We start from the raw sequence: 26968 nt of genomic DNA on the forward strand, positions 1-26968 counted from the left end.
ACTATTGATACTATTGCATAAAATAGATAACTATTGAGAACATACTGCATAGCACAGGGAACTCTATTTGAAGTACTGTGGTGACCTGAATGGGAAGGAAGTCCAAAGGGGAGGGGATGTATGTATATGTGTGGCTGATTAATTTTGCTGTAGAGTGGAAACTAACACAACAAATGAGAAAATAGAGAAATTAAGGAAACAATTCCATTCACCATTGCAACTAAAAGAATAAAATACTTAGGAACATATCTACCTAAAGAAACTAAAGACTTATACATAGAAAACTATAAAACACTGATGAAAGAAATCAAAGAGGACACTAATAGATGGAGAAACATACCGTGTTCATGGATCGGAAGAATCAATATACTGAAAATGAGTATACTACCCAAAGCAATCTATAGATGCAATGCAATCCCTATCAAGCTACCAATGGTATTTTTCACAGAGCTAGAACAAATAATTTCACAATTTGTATGGAAATACAAAAAACCTCAAATAGCCAAAGCAATCTTGAGAAAGAAGAATGGAACTGGAGGAATTAACCTGCTTGACTTCAGGCTCTACTACAAAGCCACAGACATCAAGATAGTATGGTACTGGCACAAAGACAGATATATAGATCAATGGATCAAATATAGAAAGCCCAGAGATAAATCCATGCACATATGGACACCTTATCTTTGACAAAGGAGGCAAGAATATACAATGGATTAAAGACAATCTCTTTAACAAGTGGTGCTGGGAAAACTGGTCAACCACTTGTAAAAGAATGAAACTAGAACACTTTCTAACACCATACACAAAAATAAACTCAAGATGGACTAAATATCTAAACATAAGACCAGAAACTATAAAACTCTTAGAGGAGAACATAGGCAAAACACTCTCTGACATACATCACAGCAGGATCCTCTATGACCCACCTCCCAGAATATTGGAAATAAGAGCAAAAATAAACAAATGGGACCTAATTAAAATTTAAAACTTCTGCACAACAAAGGAAACTATAAGCAAGGTGAAAAGACAGCCTTCAGAATGGGAGAAAATAATAGCAAATGAAGCAACTGACAAACAACTAATCTCAAAAATATACAAGCAACTCCTGCAGCTCAATTCCAGAAAAATAAACGATCCAAATCAAAAAATGGGCCAAAGAACTAAATAGACATTTCTCCAAAGAAGACATACAGATGGCTAACAAACACATGAAAAGATGCTCAACATCACTCATTATCAGAGAAATGCAAATCAAAACCACAATGAAGTACCATTTCACGCCAGTCAGAATAGCTGCAATCCAAAAGTCTACAAGCAATAAATGATGGAGAGGATGTGGAGAAAAGGGAACCCTCTTACACTGTTGGTGGGAATGCAAACTAGTTCAGCCACTATGGAGAACAGTGTGGAGATTCCTTAAAAAACTGGAAATAGAAGTGCCATATGATCCAGCAATCCCACTGCTGGGCATACACACTGAGGAAACCAGAATTGAAAGAGACACGTGTACCCCTATGTTCATTGCAGCACTGTTAATAATAGCCAGGACATGGAAGCAACCTAGATGTCCATCAGCAGATGAATGGATAAGAAAGCTGTGGTACATATACACAATGGAGTATTACTCAGCCATTAAAAAGAATTCATTTGAATCAGTTCTAATGAGGTGGATGAAACTGGAGCCTATTATACAGAGTGAAGTAAGCCAGAAAGAAAAACACCAATACAGTATACTAACGCATATATATGGAATTTAGAAAGATGGTAACGACAACCCTGTATGCGAGACAGCAAAAGAGACACAGATGTATAGAACAGTCTTTTGGACTCGGTGGGAGAGGAATAGGGGGGATGATTTGGGAGAATGGCATGTATAATATCATATAAGAAATGAATTGCCAGTCCAGGTTCAATGCAGGATACAGGAAGCTTGGGGCTGGTGCACTGGGATGACCCAGAGGGATGGTACAGGGAGGGAGGTGGGAGGGGGGTTCAGGCTGGGGAACACATGTACACCCGTGGTAGATACATGTTGATGTATGGCAAAACCAATACAATATTGTAAAGTAAAATAATAATAATAATAATAAAATTTAAAAAATAAAGCAACTATACTGTAATAAAAATTAATTAAAGAAACTGAAACATTTCTATAAAACTCAAACATTAAAAAAAAACCTAGTTTCTAATAGCAGTAGTATTCTCAGTTAGGGTCCTAAGAGCTTAAATATTAACAATGTCCTTGTAATTTTGACAATTTCTTAGTTCTCAAGGAAATGTCCATTATATCAAGGAGATATATATTATTATAAAGTACTTTGGGATCATTAAATAGGACACAGAGCAAAGGTATAAAGTGATATATGGAATTTAGAAAGATGGTAACAATAACCCAGTGTACGAGACAGCAAAAGAGACACTGATGTATAGAACAGTCTTATGGACTCTATGGGAGAGGGAGAGGGTGGGAAGATTTGGGAGAATGGCATTGAAACATGTAAAATATCATGTATGAAACGAGATGCCAGTCCAGGTTCGATGCACGATACTGGATGCTTGGGGCTAGTGCACTGGGACGACCCAGAGGGATGGTATGGGGAGGGAGGAGGGAGGAGGGTTCAGGATGGGGAACACATGTATACCTGTGGCGGATTCATTTTGATATTTGGCAAAACTAATACAATTATGTAAAGTTTAAAAATAAAATAAAATTTAAAAAAATAAATAAAAATAAAAACAAACACCAAAGACCTATACAGAACATAAATCAAAATTATTTATACAGAGTAAACTCAACAGAATCAACATTGTGTTTGAACTGTTATAGCAGTGCTCCATGAGATGTCCTTGTCTCCAGTGTGCATCCAGTCCTTTCTTCATGGACAGATCCTACTCAGGTATAATAATTTATAGCAATTGTATATTTCATGCATATAAAATATAAAGTTCTAAGCTGACATCCCTAGTTCTGTACCATCACTCATTTCTAAGTAGAGAGGTTCCTCTCTACTTCATACTTCTTGTGCTCTTTCTTTAAGAATTAGTCAAAGTATTATTTCTATGATATAGAAATATATAGAAATATATCTGCTCCTTGCCAATACTTGTACCTTTCTACCACTTCTAAATCTTGTCAGAATATATTTTTCTACTTTCTAAGTAAACTTTTTATAGAAGTAAAATATGTCTCAGTTAGCTCAGGCTGCCATAACTAAATACCATAGACAGAGTGGGCTTAAAGAACAGACATTTATTTCCTCATAGTTCTGGAGGCCAGAATTCTGAGATGAGGGTTATCAGCCTATTGAGGTTCTAAAGAAGACTCTCTTCTGGATTGCAGATGCTGACTTTCTTGTCATGTCCTAACATGGCAGGGAGACACAGAAAGCCCTCTGGTCTCTTATGAGGATACTTATCCCATCCTGAGGCCACCACCCTCATGACCTCAATTAAACCCAATTATCTCCCTAACACCCCACCTCCAAATACGAACACATTGATGGTTAGGGTTCCAACATAAGAATTTTGAAGGAATACAATTGAGTCCATAATAAACATACATTCAGGAAAGTGAAAAAATCATAAGAATGCATTTTGATTAACTATTTCAAAGTAAATATACCATGTGTCTTGCTTTTTTGAATTGTTTTGTGTCTTGCTTCTTTTGCTCAGTATTATGTTTGTGGGTTTCAGCCATCTACTAGTTTGCTCATTTTCTCTTATTTTATCAATATTTATCTTAAAATATTTACAAATACATCACACATCACAATTTGTCTATTCTACAGCACATAGGCATTTGCATTGTTTCCAATTAGAACTTATTACAATGTCTTTTTACTTTTACATACTTTGGTACACATATCATGCATTGTGAAAGTATATCTAGTTAGCACTAGATCATCTAGATTTAGATTGAATATGTTGAACCTTAGTAGACAATTTATTATCCCCAATATTTTAAGTTTTGCTGAAGCCTTTGTTCAGTTCAGTTCAGTCGCTCAGTCATGTCCGACTCTTTGCAACCCCATGGACTTCAGTATGCCAGGCTTCCCTGTACATCAGCAACTCCCAGAGCTTACTCAAACTCATGTCCATTGAGTCGGTGATGGCACCCAACCATCTCATCCTCTGTCATCCCCTTCTCCTCCCACCTTCAATCTTTCCCAGCATCAGGGTCTTTTCCAATGAATCAGTGCCTTAGGTTAAGAAAGTGCTTTTCTCTTCTGAGGTTACTAACAGTTTTTATCATTAATCTGTGAAATTTTAAATGTTTTCCTGCACCTTTTGTATATCATATGATTTTATCCTTTATATGGTTAATAGAGTAAAATACACAGTTTAATGTTTGAATATTGAACAACATTGCTTGAAATAAACATTTTTTGTTGTGTTTTAAATTTTTCATGTGTCGGTGGACTTTATATGCGTACACTAGTTTAAGAATTTTTCTCTATCTTAATAAAGGATTGCTTTTTCTTGTAAAGTACTTGTTAGTTTTGAGTATAAATTTTATGGTAGTCTCCTAAAATACATATTTATGAGATAGAAATTGTTCCATCTTTATCCACACTGGAAAAGTTTGTGTAAGATTGTTATGTCTTTCTTTACGGTTAAGATTATCTAGGCCTAGAGTTTTCTTCTTAGGAGGGTTTTAAATTATAGGTTCAGTTTATTTAATAGATATAATACTATATATACATAATTATATTAGTTTTTATATCTAGTTTGATAAGTAGAAGTTTCCCAGGAATTTCAATTTCATATATACATGTTCAATTTTATTGACATAATGCTCATATTATTAAGATTGATCATTCATATTATCAGGATCTCTAATGATGTGCCTTTTTATGCTCCTAGTATTGGTACCTTATATCTTCTTTTTTTTTTTCCCTTGACCAATCTTGGAAAGCTATAAGTCCTAGTATTCTTTCCAAAGAACCAACCCCTGGCTGTGCTGACTTTGCAATTTTGCATTTGTTTATTACATTATTAATTTTGGTTCATATTGCAATTATTTATTTACTGCTACTTTCTTTGCATTTGGACTTCCCTGGTGGCTCAGACAGTAAAGTGTCTGTCTACAGTGTGAGAGATCTGGGTTCAATCCCTGGGTTGGGAAGATTCCCTGGAGAAGGAAATGGCAACCCACTCAGGTACTCTTGCCTTGAAAATCCCATGGACGGAGGAGCTTGGTGCAGGCTACTGTCCATGGGGTCACAAAGAGTAGGGCATGACTGAGCAACTTCACTTTCTTTACTTTTCTTTCTTTCTTTCTTTGCATTTAGTTACTTTATTTTTCAAGTCTCCTGAGATGGCTACCAAGGATATTGATTTTCAGATTTTTTGTATATATGCATTTTATTGCTATGTATTTCTCTCTAAGCAGGGTTTGGATTCATCGAATAGGCTTTGTTTTTTTCTTGCCACATTGCACAACTTGAAAAATCTTAGTTACCCAACCAGGGATTTAACCCAGGCCCTCACAGTGCAAGTATGGAATCCTAACCTCTGGATTCCCAGAGAATTCCCACATCCAATAGATTTTAATATATTATTCTCATTATTGCTCAAATCACAAAATTCCCTTCATATTTTCTCTGACTCATAGTTTAGAGGCATAGTGCATAATTCCAAACATCTGGGTCTTTTCTCATTATATCTTTTGTAGATAAATTTAACCTTGATTTCACCATGGCTAGAGAACACATTCTAAGTTCAGTTCTTTGAAAAATGTATTGAAACTGCTTCATTGAAATATGTACATTTTGCTTTTGGGGATTCAACATTTTAAATAGATTAATTAAGTAATACTGTGAATTGTGGTTTTCATATCTTCTACTGTTATATTAATTTCTTAGCTCCTTACTTTATCAGTTTGAGAAATGGGTTTAATCTCCAAATATGATTCTGAAATACTGTATTCTGGTTATAATCCTTTTAGTTTGTGCTTTGTCTATATTAATGCTATATTATTATCTGTATATAAATTTAGAAATATTTTATTTTCCTAGTGGATCCTTTAATCACTATGAAATCTTATTCTTTAGAAACATATACTGCCTTGAAGTCCACTATCTTTTTATTAGAATAATTATAATTGGTTTTTAATACATGCCTTCTGCCTTTTTTGTTCTTTTATTTATTGTGTGTCTCTTAAGGACTACATATTATAGCATTTTTGTTTCCTATAATGACATTTGTCTTTTAATTAAATCTGTTTATCCTTAATAAAATTATTAATATATTTGAATATGAACTTACCAGGTTACATTTGCTTTGTGTTTATCCATTTTGTTGTTGCTATTTTTCTTTCTTGTTTTTTTGAGCTAAGCATTTTTTATTACCGTTTTCTCTTCTATTAGTTACACATTGTTTAAACATTTCTTTGAGAGATTGCCAAAGATATTACCAGCAAATGTTTTAACTATAAATTAATAGCTCTCTGAGAAGAAGGCTGAGTGCCGAAGAATAGATGCTTTTGAACTGTGGTGTTGGAGAAGATTCTTGAGAGCCCCTTGGACTGCAAGGAGATCCAACCAGTCCATTCTGAAGGAGAAGGAGATCAGCCCTAGGATTTCTTTGGAAGGAATGATGCTGAAGCTGAAACTCCAGTACTTTGGCCACCTCATGCGAAGAGTTGACTCATTGGAAAAGACTCTGATGCTGGGAGGGATTGGGGGCAGGAGGAGAAGGGGATGACAGAGGATGAGATGGCTGGATGGCATCACTGACTAAATGGACATGAGCCTGGGTGAACTCCGGGAGTTGGTGATGGACAGCGAGGCCTGGCGTGCTGCGATTCATGGGGTTGCAGAGAGTCGGACACGACTGAGCGACTGAACTGACTGAACTGACCTTCTGGAAATAAACAAATACTTAGAACAGGTTCTTAGAAAAGGTTCATACAAGGTTAACTTAATCCTTCCTCCATGTGTGTTATCATTCTAATGTTTTATATAGAGTGCATACATTTGTTGTATACAACGTTTTAAAACAACCACATTTTCATCATTTTCATTGCACTTTAATCCTTTATACATCTTTGCTCTGTTTTCCTGATAATATTTACCTTCTACCTAAAGAATCCCTTTAGTATTTCTTTCAGTGTAGGTCTGCTGATTCCCAAGAGGCTTGTTCTATAGTCTAGTATATGGTATAGAAATTAGGACAATTTAATAGATTTATTCTTTAAGTTTTCTACATACTTATACATGTTTTAATTGTTTTATCAATTACTATATTGTCAGTTAACTATGGACTGGAATGACAATTTGTATGATAATCAATAGGGTTAGGTTTAGTCTAACAATTTGCTTTTCATTTTCTATTTTTTCCATATGGTTTTGTTTTTTCTTCCCTTTCTTTCTTTTCTTCAAATATTTTTATATTGAGTGATTAACTTCAGTGATTTTTTTTTAAGCACACTTGGCTGTACACATTTAAACACCCATTCATTCAACAAATAATACAGTGACTACCCCACCACATACCAGTTTCAGTACCATGTAGTGGGGAATACAGAGTGATTATGATAGATATTGCCCACTTAGACAATCTCCCATCAAATATTTACACTTGTTTGCAGTGACTTTATTTTAAAATTCTATAATTTTCATCTGATTCCTATTTATTGAGTCCATTCTGTGTGAAGTACTCCAGGGAATTTTTATTTTCTTAAAAGCATTAATTGCATATACTTTAAAATCTTGTATCCTAAATTTCAGTATTTCATGATCTGTGGCTCTTTTCGATTTGTTTATTTCTTTCTGGGATTTTGTTCATTTTTCTTCTATCTGCTAGGATGTGTATTTTTTTTTTTGCCAGTTGAATTTCAGACATAAAGATTTAAAGGCTCTGTATCATGTTATATTTTTCCAGGCAGGCAGTTTGAGAACAGATCATCTAGTTAGTTAAGTGTGAGATGATTTGAGACTGGGTTTCAAAATTTGTGAGATCTGGTCTATTTGTGATTTTCCCTTACCCCTAGAACATAGACTTCCTGGATTCTCAACTCTAAATCTAGATTTTTTTTTCAAGGTCCCTTCTCCTTGGCAGGACTTGATCTCCTATTTTTGTTCCTCAGCACTATGGAACTGCAAAAATCTCTGCTTATTTTTCTTGATTTCTTGGACTCCCATCTTACAATGTTTAGGAACTGGCAAATCTCTCAAGGACAATAGTGGCAGAGAATGTCAATTTTGCCTCAATATGTTTTCCTTTTTCTAAGATCTTAGCCCTTCAAAACCTTCCTACTTCGGTTTCTCTACAAGGCCCTCAGTCAGTTACTTTTTATATGTTCTATAGCTTTTATATTGTTCTCCAAGCAAAGGTTCTCCTGAAAATAAGATACTTTATCATAGTGCAAGAAAAAAAAAATCAGTATATCTCTAATAGCCTTTCAAGTTTTAATAAAATGATTTATATATTTCTCTTATATCCATTACTAGATTATGAATTTCTTATAGGCAAAGACTCTGACTCATTATCTTTGATTGTTCAAGGGACTGAGATAGAGTCAGCTGTCAGTTACATCTCTTATTTCTTATTTCTCTCCAAAAAAATGTTTGCACTATTTCTGAATTACTTATACCCCTCCCATATATCTCTCTACCTACTACTTTCTGGATTGCTAGTATCATCCTTCCATTTATCTTCTGATCACCTTAAAAAACTACTGTAAAATACTTCAGAATTATTTTCTTTCCTGATACTAACCAGATATGATCCTAACATTATCTATCATATCTCAGTAAACATATTCCTAATGCCCTGGATACTTTAAGAGAAAAGTAAGTATACGGCCCCGCCTCAAACAGACTGTGAGGCCCTTGACAGCAAAAGCTGTCCCTTTCACTTAGTATATATCTCCTTAGGAAGTGGGTTCAGCACCAGGTAAAACAATGGCAGTTTGAGAAATATGGTCTTGGTCATCTGCAAACCTAAGAGATTAATTTGAGTTAACCCAGAAAGTTAATTTTATGTTTAAGTACATCTAAGCATGGAAATTCACAGTAAACAAGCTTTTAATCAACACTCACACATAGTAAAAATATAAATGTACACATGGAGAGTAACATATCAGTATCACTGTTGACCCATATGCAAATACTGATTCAAACAATTCCTATCACTTCACTTAACAGTCAGAATTGTATTGGATCTACCCTAATTCTACCTTTACATATCAAAACAAAGACATAATGAATTTTTTTAAATTATTTCAATCTTTGAAGATTAGCAAACATGCCCCTTCTGAGGGTCATTTTTATCTAATTCGGCATAATTTTGCCTGGTTTACATTTTTAAAATAACAATAACAGAAAAAAAGGTGAAAACACCTGCACAAAAGAATGCTCAATTCAACTAGAAGACTAAAAAAGGAAAAAAAAAAAAAAAGTAAACACGGCATAGTAGGAGAATAAAGCTTCTGGGGAAAGAAAGCAAAGCTGTGTGACAGATGGAAAGGTCTCAATGGATGAATGGTACTACTACAAATAAGTAGCAGGCAGCCAGAGGGAATCAAATAATGATTATGGAAGAAAAATGAGGGTTAAAAAAGATGAAAAGAATGTTTTGACTCAAGCTAAGGATTCTATATTAATAAAATTTACTATTTTTTAAATATATTTAACTACACATTCACAAAAGGTAGAAAATAATTCATGTCAAATAGGGTAGGCAGCTGACAAGTGAACCAGTATAGACAATGTAAAAAGCTCAACATGTCCTTGGAGAGGAAGGAATGCATTCCACAATTTGTACTGGCATGCCCCCAAACCCGAACAGATTACTTTCTGACGATCAATATCTGAACCACCAGAGGCCCGTTAGGGAGTTTTTAAAAAATCAGCTTCAAAGAGACCTGGTCCCCAGCTTACATTTTACTTTTGCCAGTGGGTGCTGAGGTAAGAGTTTTGGACAAGACTCATTTTTCTTCCCTTTATAGGGCTGTGTATTGAATATGAAGTGCCCTAGCATGTTCTCAGGCTCTAGTCAGCTGGATTCAAGCTCTGTTTGTAGATACTGTGAAAGAAGACCAATTCCCTTCATCACCCTGAAATCAGCCTGTGTGTATTCAACTCAGTGAAAATTGCTGGCCACACTTTAGCTGGGATTCCAAAAGTAAGTGCTTATTCATCAATCTGATTTTAGCCTAACGTCGAGTATAAGTGGAGTGCTTTCTTTTTGAATTAAGCGGTATTATAGTTACTTGACTTGAAAACCTAGAACATTTCCTCCCTTCTCATTTCTATAATATGTGCAAATACCAGTGAATCAAACAATAGTTTTCCTAACACCTTTCCATGTTACTAAGTCTCTTCAGTCGTGTCTGACTCTGAGACGCTGTGGACTGTAGCCCACCAGGCTCCTCCGCCCAGGGGGATTCTCCAGGCAAGAATACTGGAATGGGTTGCCATGTCCTCCTTCAGATCTTCCCAGTTCAGGGATCGAACCCATATCATTTGTGGTTCCTGCATTGCAGGCAGATTCTTTACCACTGAGCCACCAGGGAAGCCCAATACCTTTCTCTGTATAATAAAGTAATTAAAAATCTATTTCTAAAAGTGTAACAAATTAAAACAAAGTTCAGGAAAACCCACAAACTATCCCCATGCTTAAACAATATGAAGAAAACGCATTTCAATCTAGAACAGCTGTTTCTAAAATGTTACTCTGTAGCACTCTACTTTGAGACATCCTCCTATTAAATTTTACATCATTAGGTACTTTGGGGCACTTTGTATATTCTACCCTTCTCTGGGCAAGTGATAACACACATTATCAAGTGAACAGCTCTGAAGTCCCACAGCAAATGAAACCATTTAGCTCTTTTTAAACCATCATTTCTCAAATGGATTTGAATCAGAAGTTATTTAAAATTCCGAAAAAATTTAAGGTAAATCCATCTGGAGTCATTTGCCAAAATTCTGCCTTGAAGTTCACTCAAGTTCATGATCAAGTAGTGCAAATGAAAACTAGAGGAGGCAGAGAATAATATTTCACCTCCATCTTACCTGGTATATAGAACTTGTCTACCTGAATAAATGTTTGCAAGGAAGACAGCAATGTAGGGGGGAGGAGAAAAGCCTCCCTTACTGTAAGAATATATCCTACCCCACTCACTCAATGTTTCTCAACCTTCAAGTGATTGTGTTATTAAAAGCAAATTTAAAGATGAAGGATAAAAAGAACAGCTGTAGCTTTTAATCACAAGAGCGCCGAAGAATTGATGCTTTTGAACTGTGGTGTTAGAGAAGATTCTTGAGAGTCCCTTGGACTGCAAGGAGATCCAACCAGTCCATTCTGAATGGATTCTGAGATCAGCCCTGGGATTTCTTTGGAAGGAATGATGCTAAAGCTGAAACTCCAGTACTTTGGCCACCTCATGCGAAGAGTTGACTCACTGGAAAAGACCCTGATGCTGGGAGGGATTGGGGGCAAGAGGAGAAGGGGACAACAGAGGATGAGATGGCTGGATGGCATCACTGACTCGATGGACATGAGTCTGAGTGAACTCCGGGAGTTGGTGCTGGACAGGGAGGCCTGGTGTGCTGCGATTCATGGGGTCGCAAAGAGTCGGACATGACTGAGCGACTGATCTGATCTGATAGCATTTCAGCAGTGTTGGTAAATAGAGGAATAATGAAATAGTTGGAGACTTAAACAAATGGATTAGAAAAGGTCATGAAATGAGTTGCTTGGCATATTTCAAAATAGAAATTTGATTAACTAATACACAAAACGTAGGTGCACTCTTCCAATCAATAAACAAAAATATGTAAGTATGATATCTGTATTGTGATATTTAAACAAAGTAAGCAAATAATTAATGTGAGAGGCCCCTGATTTGAAAAATAAAGTGGCAACCTTGTATACATTTCAGATTGTTTTATTCTTTATCCTTTATATCATTATTCCCATGGATCTTCCCAAACTAGGGATCAAACCCCAGTTCTCCTACATTGCAGGTGGATTCTTTACTGTCTAAGTCACCAGGGAAGCCCCCATTATTCCCATAAGATGTTCTACAATAATTTAGTCAAATAAAGCAAATTTAAGAACCCTGAATATGATATCTCCTAGTTAAACATGCCTAATGCCAATTATCAAAACGCAGGTCCTGAGAAATCCTGCAATTCAGAAGGGCTTTGAGGTTTGCTTGAGTTTTTCTCCAGCTTATTGGAATGAAGAACAGTATTTCCATAGTAAGACTATTAATATCCTAGGGTATCTTTAGGAAATAGTTTTCAAGTGTTTCTTACAACAGATTATGCTCACAAAGCTATGGAAATGTAGAAAGGTTTACAATGCTTGAGAATGTGTCAAATGGTAATATATTAAAACAGTATTTCTCAAAGTGTGATCCAAGATGTCTTAGCTTCCCCAAGACGCTCTCAGAGAATCCATGAGGTCAAAGCTCTTTTGTAATACTAAGGCTTCATTTTGCCTTTGCACTCTTGTCGTTTCACATATGTACAGAGAAATTTTCTAGAGCTTGTATGACAAGCTATGATGCCATGATTCGTAGAGTTAATAAAAGAGAACTTGGGTATTTCAAAAATTCTTTTCTTTATTCCTAGTGGAAATAAATATTGCTAGATATAATCCATATAAACAAAAGCCTTTGGGACAGTTCACTAGAATTTAATAGTTAAAGAGTATCCTAAAACCAAAAAGTTTAGAACTCTTTTAAAGTAAACATAGGTCTGGATACTTTATTAAAAAGGTAGGGCACCTACCATAGAATGTGAAAATTTACCTTCAAAGGTTAATTCTTCACATTTTAATAGGTTTTGGATCAATGAGAGAGGTCATTCTATGTACATATTTTATTGACCAAAGTAACCTTAAGCACCTCCAATATGACAACGAATTCTGTTAGTGCAGAATTTAAAATAGGAATGGCTTGACCAAAGAGAGAAAAACATTTTAACACATATTTTTGTGTGTATTTTATTTTGTGCCAGGCATTGAGCTGGGTAAATCTATACACACTAGACACTTTGTATTCTGCCCTTTTGGTAATAAAGTATCTATAACTTTAAGCAGAGATACAAAAATATAGCTGATTCTAAACTTACAGCTATTAAAGATAACAAATGATTTCAAAATAAGTAAGAAAATAGCATCCAAAAATAGTCATTCGTCTTACATATTTTCACATTTGAGTTCCACTGAAGATACTCAAGTAAGTTTTTTATTTTCATTTGTTTTTGTATGCTGCTGCAGCTGCTAAGTCGCTTCAGTCGTGTCCGACTCTGTGTGACCCCATAGATGGCAGCCCACCAGGCTCCCCCGTCCCTGGGATTCTCCAGGCAAGAACACTGGGGTGGGTTGCCATTTCCTTCTCCAATGCATGAAAGGGAAAAGTAAAAATGAAGTCGCTCAGTCGTGTCCGACTCTTAGCGACCCCATGGACTGTAGCCCACCAGGCTCCTCCATCCATGGGATTTTCCAGGCAAGAGTACTGGAGTGGGGTGCCATTGCCTTCTCTGTTGTTTTTGTATAATCATGCACTTTTTTAGTATGTGGGCATGAGTATGGGGTAGCATGCTGTCATGAAAAATAAGACCAGATATATTGCCCATTATCCTCAAACTACTGGCTTCATGACATGAATCTTAGGTAGCTACATCCCATTAGACACTAGACTAGACTTGGGGATATACTGATGAATACAGATAAGGACCTTGCCTTCACTGAGTTATAACTGAGGAGATATACACAAATAAAATTGGGATTTCCCAGGCAGTCCAGTGGTTAAGACTCCATGCTTCCAATGCAAGGAGCACAGATTTGACCCCTGGTAAGGGAACTAAGGTCCCATGTGCTGTGTGTCCAAAATAAATAAATTAAGCTTCAGGAGCGTGTTGCTATTACCTGAATAGGGAGAACCTAAAACTGGGACATGAGAGCACTATTCACCCCCATGGCATGGCATTCAATTGAAACACGGAGACTTAGGAGGACTTAATGAGGCATGAAGTGAGGTGAAATGCATATGAAGCCCTGGAGGTAAAGGCTAAAGGTACATGTTCAAAGAACTAACAGAAGTAATCTTAGCAGCATTGTGAAGCGTGTGTGAGGGCAGAGTCGAGAGCTGAAAAGAGACAGGCTTACAGACAAATCTCACACTTAGCCTATGTGAAAGTGGTTAGATTTTATTCTATCAGTAACTAAAGTCACTGAAGCTCTTTTAGTGAGAGAGCAGCACTATGAACTTTGAGTTACATTAAGATCACTCTGGGAGAAGGCAATGGCACCCCACTCCAGTACTCTTGCCTGGAAAATCCCATGGATGGAGGAGCCTGGTGGGCTGCAGTCTATGGGGTCGCTAAGAGTCTCTGGCTACTATTTAGAGAATGATTAGGAAGAGGCCATAACTGGGGACAAGGAAATCAGTTGAAAGGACATTGCACCATCCTTGAAAAAGACAATAATCACAACCTAAACTGAGGTGAGAATAGAGACCAGAGGGTCATTTTAAGAAGTATTTAGAATGTTGAATCCATAGAAATCAGTCATGAGATATTAAGGTGAGATAAATAATTGAAGAACAATAGGCAGTTTGGGGGCTTGAACAAATAAGAAAGGGAACACAGGTAAAGGAAAGTATCACAGGGAACAGGAAGAGCTAAATTTTTTTATATATTAAGTTGAAGTGACTCTCAGTTTAGATCAGTTTAGTCCTTCAGTCCAGAGAAGGCAATGGCACCCCACTCCAGTACTCTTGCCTAGAAAATCCCATGGATGGAGGAGCCTGGCAGGCTGCAGTCCATGGGGTTGTGAAGAGTCGGACACGACTGAGCGGCTTCATTTTCACTTTTCACCTTCATGCATTGGAGAAGGAAATGGCAACCCACTCCAGTGTTCTTGCCTGCAGAATCCCAGGGACGGGGGAGCCTGGTGGGCTGCCGTCTATAGGGTCGCACAGAGTCAGACACTACTGAATCAACTTAGCAGCAGCAGCAGTCGTTCAGTCCTATTTGACTTTTTGTGACCCCATGGACTGCAGCACGCCAGGCCTCCCTGTCCATCACCAACTCCCAGAGTTCACTCAAACTCATGTTCAGTGAGTTGGTGATGCCATCCAACCATCTCAGCCTCTGTCGTCCCCTTCTCCTCCCACCTTCAATCTTTCCCAGCATCAGGGTCTTTTCCAATGAGTCAGTTCTTCACATCAGGTGGCCAAAGTATTGGAGTTTCAGCTTTAAAATCAGTCCTTTCAATGAATTTTCAGGACTGATTTCCTTTAGGATGAACTAGCTGGATTTCCATGCAGTTCCAAGGGACTCTCAAGAGTATTCTCCAACACCACACACAGTTCAAAAGCATCAACTCTTCAGCACTCAGCTTTCTTTATAGCCCAATTCTCACATCCATACATGGCTACTGAAAAGACCATAGCTTTGACTAGATGGACCTATGTTGGCAAAGTCTCTGCTTTTTAATAAGTTGTCAAGGTTCATCATAACTTTTCTTTCAAGGAGCAAGCGTCTTTTAAATTCATGGCTGCACTCACCATCTGCAGTGATTTTGGAGCCCAAGAAAATAAAGTCTGTCACTGTTTCCCCATCTATTTGCCCATGAAGTAATGGCACCAGATGCCATGATCTTAGTTTTCTGAATACTGAATTTAAGCCAGCTTTTTCACTCTCCTCTTTCCTCATCAAGAGGCTCTTTAGTTCTTCTTTGATTTCTGCCATATCTGTGGTACCATCTGCATATCTGAGGTTATTGATATTTCTCCCAGCAATCTTGATTCCAGCTTGTGCTTCATCCAGCCCAGCATTTCTCATGATATACTCTGCATATAATTAAATAAGCAAGGTGACAATATACAGCCTTGACATATTCCTTTTCCCATTGGAACCAGTCTGTTGTCCCATGTCCAGCTCTAACTGTTGCTTCTTGACCTATGCAGATTTCTCAGGAGGCAGGTAAGGTGGTCAGGTATTCCCACATCTTTAAGAATTTTCCAGTTTGTTGTGATACACACAGTCAAAGAATTTGGTGTAGTCAATAAAGCAGAAGCAGATGTTTTTCTAGAACTCTCTTGCTTTTTGATGATCCAACGGATGCTGGAAATTTGAACTCTAGTTCCTCTGCCTTTTCTAAACTCAGTTTGAACATCTGAAAGTTCACAGTTCACATATTGCTGAAGCTTGGCTTGGAGAATTTTGAGCATTACTTTGCTAACGTGTGAGATGAGTGCAATTGTGCAATAGTTTGAACTTTCTTTGACATTGCCTTTCTTTGGGATTGGAATGAAAACTGACCTTTTCCAGTCCTGTGGCCACTGCTGAGTTTTCCAAATTTGCTGGCATATTGAGTGCAGCACTTTCACAGCATCATCTTTCAGGACTTGAAATAGCTCAACTGGAATTCCATCACCTACACTAGCTGTGTTTGTAGCAATGCTCCCTAAGGCACACTTAATGTCACACTCCAGGATGTCTGGCTCTTGGTGAATGATCACACCATTGTGATTATCTGGGTCATGAAGATCTTTTTCGTATGGTTCTTCTGTGTATTCTGCCACTTCTTAATATCTTCTGCTTCTGTTAGGTCCATACCATTTCTGTCCTTTATTGTGCTCATCTTTGCATGACAATTTCCCTTGATATCTCTCATTTTCTTGAAGAGATCTCTAGTATTTCCCATTCTATTGTTTTCCTCTATGTCTTTGCACTGATCACTGAGGAAGGCTTTCTTGTCTCTCCTTGCTATTCTTTGGAACTCTGCATTCAAATGGGTATTTCTTTCCTTTTCTACTTTGCCTTTTGCATCTCTTCTTTTCTCAGCTATTTGTAAAGCCTCCTCAGGCTTTTGCATTTCTTTTTCTTGAGAATGGTCTTGATCACTGCCTCCAGTACAATGTCAAGAACCTCTGTCAATAGTTCTTCAGGCACTCTGTCTATCAGATCTCATCCCTTGAATCTATTTGTCACTTCCACTGTATAATCGTATGGAATTTGATTTAGGTCATACCTGAATGGTCTAGTAGTTTTCCCTACTTTCTTCAATTTCAGTCTGAATTTGGCAATAAGGAGTTCATGATCTGAGCCACAGTCAGCTCCTAGTCTTGTTTTTGCTGACTGTATAGGGCTTCTCCATCTTTGGCTGCAAAGAATGTAATCAATCTGGTTTCAGTATTGACCATCTGGTGAAGTCCATGTGTATAGTCTTCTTATGCTGTTGGAAGAGGGTGTTTGCTATGACCAGTGCATTCTCTTGGCAAAACTCCATTAGCATTTGACCTGTTTTGTTATGTACTCAAAGGCCAAATTTGCTTCTTACTTTAGCTATCTCTTGACTTCCTATTTTTTGCATTTCAGTCCCCTATAACGAAAGGACATCTTTTTTGGGTATTAGTGCTAGAAGGTCTTATAGTTCTTCATAGAACCATTCAACTTCAGCTTTTTCAGCATTACTGGTCAGGGAATAGACTTGCATTACCATAATATTGAATAGTTTGCCTTGGAAACGAACAGAGATCCTTCTGTCGATTTTGAGATTGCATCCAAGCACTGCATTTTGGACTCTTTTGTTGACTATGATGGCTACTCCCGTTCTTCTGAGGGATTCCTGCCCGCAGTAGTAGACACAATGGTCATCTGAGTTAAATCCGCCCATTCCCGTCCATTTTAGTTCGCTGATTCCTAAAATGTCCATGTTCACTCTTGCCATTTGACCACTTCCAATTTACCTTGATTCATGGACCTAACATTCCATTCCTATGCAATACTGCAGCATGGGACTTTACTTCCAGAGGTCACATCCGCAACTGGGTGTCATTTTTGCTTTGGCTCCACCTCTTCATTCTTTCTGGAGTTATTTCTCCACTGACCTCCAGTAGCATATTTGGCACCTACCGACCCGGGGAGTTCACCTTTCAGTATCCTATCTTTTTGCCCTTTCATACTGTTCATGGGGTTCTCAGGGCATCTACATTAGTCATTGTTATTGCATAATTTAATTACCATCTTCATAATGAAGAAAAAGAGACAGTTCAGTTCAGTTCAGTTCAGTCTCTCAGTCGTGTCTGACTCTTTGCGACCCCATGAATCGCAGCACGCCAGGCCTCCCTGTCCATCACCAGTTCCCGGAGTTCACCCAGACCCACGTCCATCCAGTCAGTGATGCCATCCAGCCATCTCACCCTCTGTCGTCCCCTTCTCCTCCTGCCCCCAATCCCTCCCAGCATCAGAATCTTTTCCAGTGAGTCAACTCTTCGCATGAAGTGGCCAAAGTACTGGAGTTTCAGCTTCAGTTTCAATTTCTTTGGAAGGAATTTAGCATCATTCCTTCCAAAGAAATCCCAGATCTCCTTCAGAATGGACCGGTTGGATCTCCTTGCAGTCTAAGGGACTCTCAAGAGTCATCTCCAACACCACAGTTCAAAAGCATCAATTCTTCGGTGCTCAGCCTTCTTCACAGTCCAACTCTCACATCCATACATGACCACAGGAAAAACCATAGCCTTGACTAGACGAAACTTTGTTGGAAAAGTAATGTCTCTGCTTTTGAATATGCTATCTAGGTTGGTCATAACTTTCCTTCCAAAAAGTAAGCATCTTTTAATTTCATGGCTGCAGTCACCATCTGCTGTGATTTTGGAGCCCAGAAAAATAAAGTCTGACACTGTTTCCACTGTTTCCCCATCTATTTCCCATGAAGTGATGGGACCGGATGCCATGATCTTCGTTTTCTGAATGTTGAGCTTTAAGCCAACTTTTTCACTCTCCACTTTCACTTTCATCAAGAGGCTTTTGAGTTCTTCTTCACTTTCTGCCATAAGGGTGGTGTCATCTGCATATCTGAGACATAGTACAGCCAAATCAAGAGATTTGGGAGAATACAAGGAGAGAAACACTTTCTTATGTTCTAACGTCATTTTGTTTAGAACCGTTTGAAGTAAAGAATAAAATTAGGTATTTATCTAAATGAAGAGTTCCTCTTTGAACCAAAATGGAAGCAATGTTACCACATTGTAGGAAAACTACTCAGCTTATATAACACCTAGAATCCATTGGGTGCCAGGGTTTTAAAAGGAAGGAATTTAACTTAGCTGAGTTGATTCCAAAACAACCTAAGAGTATATTTGTTCCAATTTGAGTGTTGACAGCATGTAGCAGTTAGGCAAAAAGTTGGAGAGAGAAAGTGACAGAGGAGAGGAAGAGACAGCAGCATGAGCAATGGAATGACGAGTGTAGAATGAGGGGGTATAACCACCTCCAGATGGACACACAGAGAAGGCAATGTTGAGGCTGGAGAAGTTCAAGGGTATAGAATGGAGGATTTCAAATGCTGTCAACTGACTGAGAAAAAGTCAGTAAAAAATACCAAGAACATATATTTATGCTTTAGGTATATTGAGTGAATATATAAAACTCACTCACTCGTGTCAAACTCTTTGTGACCCCATGGACTATAGAGTCCATGGAATTCTCTAGGCCAGAATACTGGAGTGGGTAGTTATTCCCTTCTCCATGGGATCTCCCCAACCCAGGGATTGAACCCAGGTCTCCCACATTGCAGGCAGATTCTTTATACCAGCTGAGCCAAGTGAAGCCCAAGAATACTGGAGTGGGTAGTCTATCCTTTCTCCAGCAGGTCTTCCCTACCTAGGAATCAAATCGGGTCACTTGCATTGCAGCTGGATTCTTTACCAGCTGAGCTACCAGGGAAGCCTTACTATATTACTCTTAATGTATTACAAGAAGACTTTTGAAGGTGGACAGAGTAGAGACAGATCATTAAGGAAGTTTTGCAGTTATGCAGCAAAAGTATTGATAGCTCATACTGATGAGAGGTATTTATTCTGACCTGCTAACCTTGTACATTGAATCAAATTGAAGCTTGTCATTACTTCTAGAAGTTACCATCTATGAAAAGACAGTAATTTTTTTCACATTGGCACCATCATCTTTTCATAGAAAGTTACTTGTTGTGAGTCCACTTCCTCACAACTCCATTAGAGGCAAGAGCCAACAGTCTGTCTCTAGTTCCCACAATGTTTCTTTTTCCCCTCCATTTTGATACAACTTAGGGAAACCCACACTCTCATGAAGAATAATTAATTTTGTATAGCAAAGATTCTTGTTTCCTTGATCTCTAAACCAGTGCTTTCAATGCTTTCTCATTAATCATATTTGCTTTGGGTTTTGTAGATATCCTATGTGGATTTTAGGAAGTCCTTTTTCTTCCTGGTTATAGTAAAACTAGGAGTTCCTATTTAGTTGCAATTTATCAAATGCTTGCTTTTATCTGAAGATATGACCCTATGCTTTATCTCACTTAAGCTGTTAAGACTTTAATGATAATTCATTTTCTAATGTTAAGCATTACTTTACCAACTAAGGTCTGTCTAGTCAAAGCCATGGTTTTTCCAGTAGCCCTGTATGGATGTGAGAGTTGGACTATAAAGAAAGCTGAGCGCCGAAGAATTGATGTTTTTGAACTGTGGTGTTGGAGAAGACTCTTGAGAGTCCCTTAGACTGTAAGGACATCCAACCAGTCCATCCTAAAGGAAATCAGTCCTCAGTATTCATTGGAAGGACAGATGCTGAAGCTGAAACTCCAATATGTTGGCCACCCTGTGCAAAGAACCAACTCATTGGAAAAGACCCTGATGCTGGGAAAGATTGAAGGTGGGAGAAGGGGACGACAGAGGCTGAGATGGTTGGATGGCATCACCTACACAATGGACATGAGTTTGAGTAGGCTTTGAGAGTTCGTGATGGACAGTGAATCCTGGCCTGCTGCAGTCCATGGGGTCGCAAAGAGCTGGACACGACTGAGTGACTGAAGTGAACTGAAGTGAAGATCAACATTATATTTCTAAGACAAATCCAATATAACTATATAGTTTCTATACATTACTAAATTTGGTTTGCTTAACAATTATTGCATTCTATTTTCATGAATAATCAGTCTGCTATTTTCTCTCCTAATAGTCATTTCTCAGTAATTAGTTTTGATAAATGTATTTTTAATCATTCATCTATTATTTACATGTGTGTATTACATAAAGTTATTCATTTGCATTTTACTCTGTATATTATCTCTTTAAAGCTGTAGTTTTACCCCATTGTGATTCTTAATGTTATTTATAAAAATCTTCTCTATTCTTTTTCATTAATTTTTCCTAGAGTTCTATTTTAATATTCTTCTTAAGTGTTTTATTGATCCTCTCATGTATTTACTTTCTATAACACCAATTTCTGCTTTTGTTTTAATTCTTTTATCTTGTCTTTTTCTGTTGTTCTTTTTTTTCATACCTCTTAACTTGGTAGTATAAGCTTTTTTTTTTTTTTTTAAACTTTACATAATTGTATTAGTTTTGCCAAATATCAAAATGAATCCGCCACAGGTATACATGCGTTCCCCATCCTGAACCCTCCTCCCTCCTCCCTCCCCATACCATCCCTCTGGGTCGTCCCAGTGCACTAGCCCCAAGCATCCAGTATCGTGCATCGAACCTGGACTGGCAACTTGTTTCTTACATGATATTTTACATGTTTCAATGTCATTCTCCCAAATCTTCCCACCCTCTCCCTCTCCCACAGACACTGATGTATAGAACAGTCATACCTCTTAACTTGGAAGGTTAGACTTTTTTCCATTCTAATGTAAACATTTAGGGCTATAATTTTCTAAGTTCTATTTTAGCCACGTCTTCAAAATTTTGACATGCAGTATTTCTTTAAATGCTATTAAATTTTTTAAATTGTCTTTAAATTGTTGTTCCACCTTCAATGCAGGAAACACCAGTTCGAGTCCTGGGTCAGGAAGATCCCATGGAGAAGGGATAGGCTACCCACTCCAGTATTTTTGGGCTTCCCTTGTGGCTCAGCTGGTAAAAAATCTGCCTGGAATGCGGGAGACGTGGGTTCAATCCCTGCATTGGGAAGATGCTCTGGAGAAGGGAAAGGCTACCCACTCAAGTATTCTGGCCTGGAGAATTTCACGGACTTTATAGTCCATGGGGGTCACCGAGTCAGAGATGATTGAGCAACTTTCACTTCACTACTTATTTTATACGCAGAGTACATCATGCGAAATGCTAGACTGGATGAAGCACAAGCTGGAATCAAGACTGCTGGGAGAGATATCAATAACCTCAGATATGCAGATGACACTGACCTTATGGCAGAAAGCAAAGAGGAACTAAAGAGCCTCTTGATGAAAGTGAAAGAGGTGAGTGAAAAAGCTGACTTAAAACTCAACATTCAGAAAACTAAGATCATGGCATCTGGTCCCATCATTTCATGGAAAATAGATGGGGAAACAATGGAAACAGTGACAAGACTTTATTTTGGGGGTTCAAAAATCACTACACATGGGGACTGCAGCCATGAAAATAAAAGACATTTGCTCCTTGGAAGAAAAGCTATGACAAACCTAGGGAGCATATTAAAAAACAGAGACATTACTTTGCCAACAAAGGTCCATCTAGTAAAAGCCATGTTTTTTTCAGTAGTCATGTATGCATGTGAGAGGTTGGACTACAAACGAAGCTGAGCGCCAAAGAATTGATGCTTTTGAACTGTGGTGTTGGAGAAGATTCTTGAGAGTCCCTTGGACTGCAAGGAGATCCAACCAGTACATCCTAAAGGAAATCAGTCCTGAATATTCATTGAAAGGACTGATGCTGAAGCTGAAACTCCAATACTTTGGCCACCTGATGTGAAGAGCTGACTCATTAGAAAAGACCCTGATGCTGGGAAAGACTGAAGGCAGGAGGAGAAGGGGACGACAGAGGATGAGATGGCTGGATGGCATCACTGACTCGATGGGCATGAGTTTGAACAAGCTCCAGGAGTTGGTGATGGACAGGGAAGCCTGGGGTCCTGCAGTCCATGGGGTCACAAAAGTTGGACATGACTGAGGGACTGAACTGAACTGGTTTTTTAAATAATTCACCTCTTGCATGTGCATGCTTAGTCGCTCAGTCATGTCCGACTCTCTGCGACCCCATGGACTGTAGCCAGGCTCCTCTGCCCATGGGATTTTTCAGGCAAGAATACTGGAGTGGGTTGCCATCAACATTATCTAATGTCTATTATTAGTTGTAGCTTTTGTTTGTTGTTAATGTCTAACTTAATAGCACAGTAATCAAAAGTGTGGGCTTTATGACACCAGTCTTTGAAATTTGTCAAGTTAGTTTTTATGGCTAGTACACAGCCAACATATATGTCCCAGATATGCTTAAAAATAGCTCATACTTGGATAAAGTACTTCATTGTCAATTAGATGAGTTTGTTCTTGGGCTTTTCAAATTTCAATATCCTACTATTTAATCCACCTGATTTGTCGTTTACTAGGAACTAAAGTAGTCACTCCTAGTAAAGTATTAGTAAAGTGTCAATTTAACTTTGCAATTTTGCCAATTTTTACTTTTAAATATTTTCAAGTTATATGATTAAGTACATTACAATTGGAGAAGGCAATGGCAACCCACTCCAGTACTCTTGCCTGGCAAATCCCATGGATGAGGAGCCTGGTAGGCTGCAATCCATGGGTTCGCTAGGAGTCGGACACGACTGAGCGACTTCACTTTCACTTTTCAATTTCATGTGTTGGAAAAGGAAATGGCAACCCACTCCAGTGTTCTTGCCTGGAGAATCCCAGGGACGGGAGAGCCTGGTAGGTTGCCATCTCTGGAGTCGCACAGAGTCGGACACGACTGAAGCGACTTAGCAGCAGCACATTACAAGTAGAATTACTGTTTTCCTGAGGTTTTTAACTATTATCATAATGAATAGTATTCTTCATCTGTTGTAATGCCATTTTGCCTTTCTGTCTGTTTTGTTTGACCTTAATATAATCATCAGAGCTTCTCAGATAGCACTAGTGGTAAAGAACCCACCCGCCAATGCAGGAGATATGGGAAACATGGGTTCGATCCCTGGGTCGGGAAGATCCCCTGGAGAAAGGAATGGCAACCCACTCCAGTATTCTTGCCTGAAGAATCCCGTGGACAGAGGAGCTTGGTAGGCTTTAGTCCATGGGGTTGCAGAGAGTCAGACACGACTGACACGACCTAGCATACAAATATAATAATTATATCAGATTTCATTTCATTAGACTTTATCTGATATATATACTTTCCTTTAAATTTCACATTTCTCCATCTATAATTTTAAATTTCTTTCATAAACAGCATATAGCTAGAATATTTTTTTATTCTGAAAATGTTTTTTCACTGGAGAGTTTAGTTCATACACATTTATTTTCTTTTTTATTTTTCCCACTATTTCTGTATTTCTTTCATCTCCCATTCTGTCATACTTTAACAGATATTTTTCTTTGTAACAAAGTAGATATATCATGACATATAAAAATATGCTCTTTAAAATAATCACAACTGGTACTCTACATCTGGCACTTTATATACATTATACACATTACCCCACTTAGTCCTTACAATATCCCTGGGATAGAGTCATCTCAACATAAAAAAAAGGCACCTTTATTATTCTCAATACTTAGAAAATTCCTAGAGTTTGGAGAACTGTGAGCCAAGAACCATGGATAAGACCAAATATATATGAGAAATACATTTTGGTTGTATGAATGAAGAAAATATATTTTTCTTATAAATCATACTTCAATGTTATAAACAGTTTAGTCTTTATTTGGGGCTATTATTTGGAATATGTTGAAAAATGTGAATTGATTTCAGACCCTGGTTTCCCCCAAATTTTCTTTTGGTAAGCATAACCTGTGCATCTGTGTCTGTCTTATAATCACTTTCCCAAAGTACACTATAATTTTATGCAGTAATTTTATGAAATCATGACAGTGTGCTCAAGCAATAGGGTATATGGGACTTGAGTTTGCATCTTATTTATTTCTCAGATAAAATCTTTCTACTCTTTGCCTAATCACCTAGCATGTATAAAACTCTTAAATAACAAAAATTACATTTCCTTTAGAAATGAAACCAGAGTTTCATCGTTGGATGAACATAGTGTGACATCCAAATCTGAAGTAATCCAAAATGGTAGTCATCCTCAATTTGTGAATTTAACTGTAACGTTCCAAAATCATGCTAGAATCTATGCAATTAGAAAGTAATAAAATTGTTCTAATTTTAAGTTACTAATATTGTAACACTGACAAATATTGTTAACTATCCAACCTTGGTCAGATTCTGTATGCCATTGTGCAACAGATGTTATTCTCCTACCTACAAAGTTCTTCTTGATTTTTTTCCTAAATGATAATTGTGAACCCACAAAACTCTTTTTTAGTAAATTCTCCAACTCCAGCTCCTCTTTTTGTCTATTTTGAATTTTTGATTTCCATTTCTATGATATCTTCCCCTTCATATATAATGTTTTAAACAGTTTTTATACTTGAGCTTATAATTCATCTGTGGAGATGAATTCATCTCCACAGATGAATTATAAACTTCTTAAGGGCAGAGGCTTATTTTCTATTATATTTTACTATCTAGAATATTGAAGTATAGATAGATAGTTTTGGTGTTCTCATACATTTTGTGTTTATGAAATGCTCTGGAATATGTTTTTGGGTGACATCTTAAAGGATAAAAGAATCAAAATTACCCTCTACTACCCAACAATATTTAGAAAACAGTCATGACTACACCGTAAGAGTGACTCATCTAGGCTACAAAAAGGCTTTATATCCACCTACCATTGGCTTGACTCCTTTTACTTGTGTTGTTGGCTTTGAGCTGCTTGAGAACAGTTTATTAAATGGATCTCATTTTTTTACACATGAATGGGGTCAGGCTCTTCCATGTAAACATAAACATGAACTCTTTCTTAGAGGTACTAACATAACTTTCACCTTACCTCTTCTCTCTTACTTCCAAGGAATGGAACATACTCTAGCATTTGGCATGATGGACCCACCTCAATAGTCTGCATAAAAGAAAGTCAGATTTTTTTTTAGAAAAACTGTTCCATATTGATTCAAACATGGCACAACATGGCTCACATTTAAGTCCCACACCACGGTGAGAAGTACTGTCAGTTGACTCTATAAAAGCATAAACCAGAGCAAAATTTTTCACTTAAGAATGTTAAAACTTCAAATAAGACAACTGTAAAGCATTCCAACCAATGTATAGCTTTACTCTGAGCAATATAAGAGTAAAGGTGTTTTAAACCTAATACACAGAATTCTAGGTGTAATTCTGTTAAGCAGCTTTACGTTTTGCCATTAGAACTATTTCTTCTCTATGTTAAGCTTTAATATCCTTTCAAATGCATTAATGTGTCTCCAGAACAGACTCTCACAGACTCCTGCCTGCTTTGAATATTTCCATTTTAATAACAGCTTCAGATCTTCACTCAGAGCTTTATATACCCCTTACTGTCACAGAGGCTTGTGAAAGACAGAAGGAAACAGCTCGTCATCCACAAAAGTCATCCAATGTACTGTTGTTTGCTTTAGAATATAGCCCACAGGAAAATTAAAGAGGAACATCATTTACATTTGATTTTCTCTACCCTTTGTGCTCATCTCTGAATAATTCTAGAGGAATTTTCTAAGTCCCAGTAAGAACTGCTTACATCTTTTTCCTTTCTGAGAGTGACTAGAGTTCCATGCTGAAAGAGCTAAGGTCTCTCTCTCTCTCAGACTTCAGAAAGGCAGAGTAGAGGCAAGTATCATTTTAGACCTTCATTGCGTGAGGTCTTATAATCAGACTTGCTATTCCATGGCACAGCAACTCAGAGATAAGGAACAGCGCTTCCCTAAAGCAGTAGGGTTGAAACAACTTTTGTGACAATGAAAATAGTTCTTCAGGCTTGTCTAAAGGCAAAAGTGAACACATTATATTTTGTGAAATTTCTGATCATGTTATGCTTAAGAGAAAGTCTAAGAGTTTAAGGTAATGATAATTTTGGAATGAGAAAATGGTAACTTAAAGGAAACTAGATGAATAGTCCAGATATTACCAAGACCTAGGAGGTTGTCA

At 37.5% G+C, this 26968-nt stretch overlaps 1 long non-coding RNA gene across 1 annotated transcript in view; it reads right to left on the bottom strand.

Moving 5' to 3' along the window:
• Positions 1-26968, bottom strand: part of LOC133254427 (uncharacterized) — a 108537-nt gene that overhangs the window by 5203 nt on the left and 76366 nt on the right. The window contains exon 2 of the long non-coding RNA XR_009738670.1: positions 25839-25907. This is a non-coding gene — a long non-coding RNA (uncharacterized LOC133254427). The remainder of the gene's footprint in view (positions 1-25838; positions 25908-26968) is intronic.

Source organism: Bos javanicus, chromosome 9 (assembly GCF_032452875.1).
Source record: "Bos javanicus breed banteng chromosome 9, ARS-OSU_banteng_1.0, whole genome shotgun sequence".
Lineage (NCBI taxonomy): Eukaryota > Metazoa > Chordata > Mammalia > Artiodactyla > Bovidae > Bos > Bos javanicus.